General features: G+C 46.8%; 1 pseudogene; it reads left to right on the forward strand.

Moving 5' to 3' along the window:
* Window positions 1–4,780: 4,780 nt before the first annotated feature.
* Window positions 4,781–4,903, forward strand: LOC120094518 (small nucleolar RNA SNORA17; annotated as a pseudogene).
* Window positions 4,904–5,850: the final 947 nt, after the last annotated feature.

Consider the following 5,850-nt stretch of genomic DNA (forward strand, 5'->3'; position numbering starts at 1 on the left):
CATAAAAATATTACCTCAATTTGGACCTGTTTCCCTAGGTTGGCTCATATCCAAATTACAGTTTTAAGCCAACTTTCTGTTACCAATGTTACACCTTTTAAGCTGTGAAAGCTCCTGGTGTCTTTAGGATCAGCTAGTATAAACATTTAGCCAGCCCCTGGGGAGCTTGTCCAGCAGACTTAGGCTTCTAGCTACAGATGTAGGCTCCAAAAGCCAATTGAAACTGTTCTTTATGCATTGTTCCCTTCTTGAAACGAGTTAAAACCAAGTCAAGGTGTGAACGACTGGCAGATAAAGTTTTTATCATTTTTTCTTTTGAACACGAAACATAAAACATTTAAACAACGAGAAACAAAGACCACAGACATAAACTGACAGACATGGATAGCTTGGTGCACCAAGGACACACAATAGACATAGAGGGAAAAAACTAGATGGTGTCCCACGATAGGGACCCACATATCCTACCTATGGAACCCAGAACTAGAAATAAGCATTTCTCCAATAGGAGCCAGCAGAGAGGCAGGACGTCTCCTGCCTTTCTTCTGTTCCCAGGAGAGCCCTGAAAAGTTTTTCTCTTTCTCCAAAGCATCCGTGGAGAGTCCGGGAGGACTGTTTTTCCCAAACCCATTCTCTCTCATGTCTAGGGTGTAAACTATCTCTAGTCAGGATCCAAAGACTAAAATATAACTCTAAAAGAACGCATATGCAAAAACACTTTACCATTACCTTGTCCCTTTTTTATTACAAGTTTTACTTAAGCTAGCCCCACACTGCTTAAAATTAACCAGGGACACCTTTAAAACAAAAAAACTTGATTAAATCCTTTTTCTTAACTCTTAATCCTCTCTCCCTGAGTGAGCGCTTGATCTCTCCTATGAAACAAGCCTCCTAAATCCATACCTTCCCCATGGCAATTAGACGACAATTATTCGACCGGTCCTTACCTCCCTCTCCAGCGACGCACGAGCGATGCGGCCTGAAGAGTCCTTGATTCCCGCTGCAGCTCTCTTATCTCCATCGTCCTGTAGTCGGCCTTGCTTCGGGGTCCCTGTGTTCGGGCGCCACTTGTCCCCGCCAGCGGGGACCCAGTTATTCAGGGTCCCGAAGAGGCTTTCTACCTGTGGGCCAAAATGGGGGTGAAGAGAAGAAGGAGACCAAGCAAAAGTTCTGTTGTCAAGGTCTCGTTTATTGGGATGAACATTGCAGCTTTTAAGGCTTTCAGGTAGGGGGAGTGACCTTTGTGAAATATGAAGGAGGGGGAGATGAGGGTATAGGCAGTGATAGCTGGAGGCAAAGAAGTCAGGCGATGAGGTCAGGTGGTGGAGACACTGGGTGTTGACTGAGGAGATAACTGGTATCTGCTCGAGCTGAGGCATCCCTTGAATGTTATACTCCTGTGCCGTAAATTCATGGGAGAGGCTTTATCCAACAATCTTAAGATTTATGGCAGTCATCTTCGGGGTGAGTCTCTGTGGCCAAACAGCCCAGAGTCACTTTGAACCATGCAGTCAAAAAGCGGCTAGGCCCAAATCCAATATGGCTCCGTGCAAAGGATAACGGAATAAAGTGAACTGAGGTATGTGGGAGCACCCAGCACAGCACTTGGCATATGAATTTCAGGATCTAGTTTAGACAAAAGTTGTGTTGTCTGCCAAATAATATGCCATCAACCCACAGCACCCCTGAGAAAGGTTGAAGGTATGGTTCCTCTCATGGTGTTGGTACTAAGGTAGGAACTCTGATGCAATCAAGGCTTCTAGTGCAAAGGGAAGATCACTGACCCAGGCTAGAAACCCAGAAGTCATTGAGTCAGAGAAGCCCCAATTCTAAGTGTGCAGAGCAGAATGGTGATGTCAGACAGGAGATGAGGCCTGTCATGGGGCAGCCAGAAGGGGATGACTAACAAATATTCAATGCCCAGCTGAAGCACAGTGCCCTGAAACAGAGGGCAGAGCCACACCATTCCTTACAGGCAGCCTGAGAGAATGCTAAGGAGGTGGGCTTCTAGAGAGAGAGCCCAGCAGCCAGGCACTGTGACTCAGAGCAAGTTCAGTGCTCTCCTGGGGGTAGAGGTAGAGGAGAAGGTATGGAGTCAGAGGCGTTGGCCTCGTGAAATCCCAAAAGAACACAGAAGACAGAAGACTCCTGATAAGGACAAATCACAGGAGCCCAAGGACCACAAAAGATGGGTCAACAAGTCAAATGGCAGCTATAGGAGAATTAGGGACAGCTCATTAGGAAATGTCAGTGCCACTAAATCATAGTATTAGAATCCCTGTTATCACTATACCCCAGGGTGTATGTAAGGCTTCATGATGTGAGCTTATCCACAGACTTAAGGTTGTCCTCCCAATCAGTGCTAGTGCCTGGCATGCCAAATGGTCCAAGAAAGAAGTAGAATATGTGGCAGGTATAGCCATTAGGGAAAAGCAAGAAAGCTTGAAGGACAAAGAACAGTTGTGGATAAAAATTAGTGTTATATGGTAGAAGGCAAACAAGGAAGTGGAAAGTGGACAGTATATCTTAGGTGGAATTACTAAAAGAAACACACACCCTTTTTAGAGCTAGGAGAAAGATACAGCATCTTGTGAATTTTGATATGAACATATCTTCCTTACCATAAACCTCCTTCTCATAACTATTGGAGCATCCAGCTCAGTTATTTTTCTTCAAAGTGAACAATAGAAGACAGCATTACCAGCCAAGCTCTCCTGGCTTCCTCCATAAACTTTGGTAGCTCCGCACTGGTGGCCATATGCTATTGCAAAATGTGGGATTTTTTTCTCTTTGGGTCCTCAGTCTAAGTACTAAGAGAATTTTAAAGCAGACTTAAAGGCAAACTTGGGGACAAGTTGATTCATGCTTGAGAGAGAAACAACAGGCCAGACGTGCTGCAAAGCTGGCAGCTGTTAGCAAGAGGGAGACAGAGAAGAAAAGAAACAGCTCCACTTCTAAGTACCCATATGGTTCAAGTAGGAGGTAACCTGAGAGCTAGAGTCAAGAAAGACCAGAGAGTCAGAAAAGCATGTCTGGAGTTTGGGGGAAAGTTGCAGTTTTCTGAGTAATTTGGAAAAGCAAAAGGTTTGTATCAAAGCTACACAACGGAGGCACTGTGTGAATCCCATTCCTGGGGGAGGACTCTTAGCCAGGTGATTGGCGGGCTCAACTGGCTTTCTCTTAAGTGAAGAGTCCATGGTATATGATGTTCGCTCATTGGGGGACATCAGAATGTCATGTAGATTTCACTCTTTGACCAGGAAGAAATAGCTTTCCCTCTACGAGCCACAGCAGAACACTGATATCCATCCTCAAACATGGAAGGATCTATAACATCACTCCATCAGGAGCAGGGACCCTTAAATTGCATAGGAGATGGGCTGAAATCAGAGAATGGATATAGCACATTTTCACCATGATTCCAAATCGGTTTACCAAAATGGATTCTCTTCTGTACTGGACTTTCAGTCACCCCCCCTACCCCGACCCTACATGCAGCCTTCAGGCGAAGGTGCTCATTTAGGAACAGATAATGAACCAGAGCCTCCTCCTGACACTCCCAGCCTTCAGCCAGGACAGAACCAAAGTCACTTCCTGCTTCTGACCTCACAAAAGAATTACAACTGTTCACTTTTGTAGTCCCTGTCCTCAACTGCCCAACCACTTTCTATATCTCGTCCTCATCATTACAGTGTGCTGAGGTAGCCCTGTGCCTGGTACAACTTCCCACTGCTTACAGATGCACCAGACTGCTAGCAGTTCTAAAGCTAGGCCAGAGCTTGGACAGACATCTTCTGAATTACCAAGGAGATGGAATGATTTATCAGGTGATTATGAAACAGTTGGATTTGGAAAGTCCCAATAGAAGTAGGACCAGTGGCCACCTAGGAAACCTGATTTAACAGAAAGTGAAGGGCCAGTATTACAAGAAGTAGAATTCCATATTATGTTATATGATAAATAGCAGAATCTTATTTTGTAAGTGTGTGTATGTGTGCACGTGCACACCGTCATGTGAGATTGTGCGTGCATGCACGTGCACATGCGCACACACTCCCTGGTGATAAAACGATGTTAATCGTGGCTTCCTCCCAATTCCTTTCTGTCTTATACTTGTTCCATAGTGAACATAGATCACACTTTTAATGACAGTCTCCTTTGTGAATGCTAAGGAGAAAATCCTGACAAATTTGCAGCCACGGACCCACAACACTGTGGCTTACCTATAGCTCAGCATGCTTCCAAAGCACAGTCCCTCCAGATACTGACAGTTCCCGCTTCGCTCCTGAAGTGAGTTCGCTCATAGGCGCTTCACAACATTCCCTTCACTAAGACCCTTGGATTGCACAGCTTGCTCCTGGGAATAATCCCTCAACCTACAGTATTAAGTGAAGACATAGACTTTTGTTTTTAATGGGAAATGAGGAGACCAGCCAGGGTCTTGGGTATGCATTTGACACAAACCATTAGTGAGCAGCAAATGGAAAGACTCAGTAAGGAGACAGACCAGCATCAACATGGATGTGAGGAAGGGCAGCACTATTGTGGGAACACTTCCAGGGCTGACTCCCTGACTTTGGCATCAGAGCCCAGATGAGCCATGGCTGGGTGTGTGCAGGGAGTCTGCTTGGAGCACTTCCTAGTGGTGGATGCCCTTGGGGTCTAGCCAAGTACTTCTTACCTATAACCTCTCACCTACCAATGAAAAGAGGAATCACTCCTCCCCGCCTCCCCCAAAAAAACCATTCCATAGCAATGACAGCTTAAAAGGTATCTTTGACCTGCCCCTAGAGGCATTGCAGGTATGGCTGCTGGATAGCATGCTTGTCGGTAGGTGGTAGAGAGGAGAGAGAAGTTCAGTATAGTGACCTATGAACTGCTGTATGATTAGTAGCATAGCATTCCCTGAAAAGCAAGTGAGCCTGAGAAGACCACAAGTCCTGCACTGTGCAAGCCTTGCTAGGCAAACCACACCAGAAATGATCCCTGCTTGGTGCCATAATACTTGAGCATACACTCGTGAGATGACCCCAGACACTCGAAACCCTGGGTGCTACTAAGAGGAGCAAGTAAGTGGTGGAGAAATGGAAGAGAAAGAGAAACAGAAGAATGTGGGCACAATGAAGAGAGGCAGAACTGGAGACTTGAGGGTAGTAAGGGACAGCCTGATGTGAGTAACTGGTAATGCCACCTTTGGGACTATGGTGGGGTGTGGCCTGTCCTGGCCTATGCCACGGGGCCACATCTGGGTCTGTTACCCTTCAGCAGCAGGGGTCTGTTACCACCAAAGGTCAGGCAGAAGTTCCTGGTCTGGGATGTTACCCTGAGACTTGTCGATATCTGAGGGCTGTGCAGAACTGGCCCCACCCCTCACTTGAGCATCATGAGAAAGCTGACACTAAGGACATCATAGCAAGAGAACTGACCCTGTCGCTAGCTGGCCACAATATTCCCTCATATTGTGGGCTTAGGGATCAGCTGCCTGAGCATATGAACATGGAGAAGCTGGTCCTACCACTTATCTCCCATGCGGTGGTATAAACAAGGGAAAGATAACTTCCCCTCTTACTCCTCAACACCTGAGGTCAGTGGGACATGTGGCTCTGGAGTCCTGTAGACTCAGGAGAGGAAGCCCTGCATATCGCCTGGATAGCACAGTAGAGCTGACCCTGGATCTGGGGGTTGTAGGTGAGCTGGCCCAAGGGCACGAGTATGGATAAGCAGGACCTGCCTCTCATCCGTTGTGCAGTGGCATCAGCAGTGGAGAGATCTCTCCCCTCCCTTCAGCCCTTGCCACCGTTGGCGGGTGGGGGAGTAAGCTCCAATGGTGTCATGAGAGCCTGGAAGTGC

This window comes from Rattus norvegicus, chromosome 8 (genome assembly GCF_036323735.1).
Source record: "Rattus norvegicus strain BN/NHsdMcwi chromosome 8, GRCr8, whole genome shotgun sequence".
In the NCBI taxonomy this organism is placed as follows: Eukaryota; Metazoa; Chordata; class Mammalia; order Rodentia; family Muridae; genus Rattus; species Rattus norvegicus.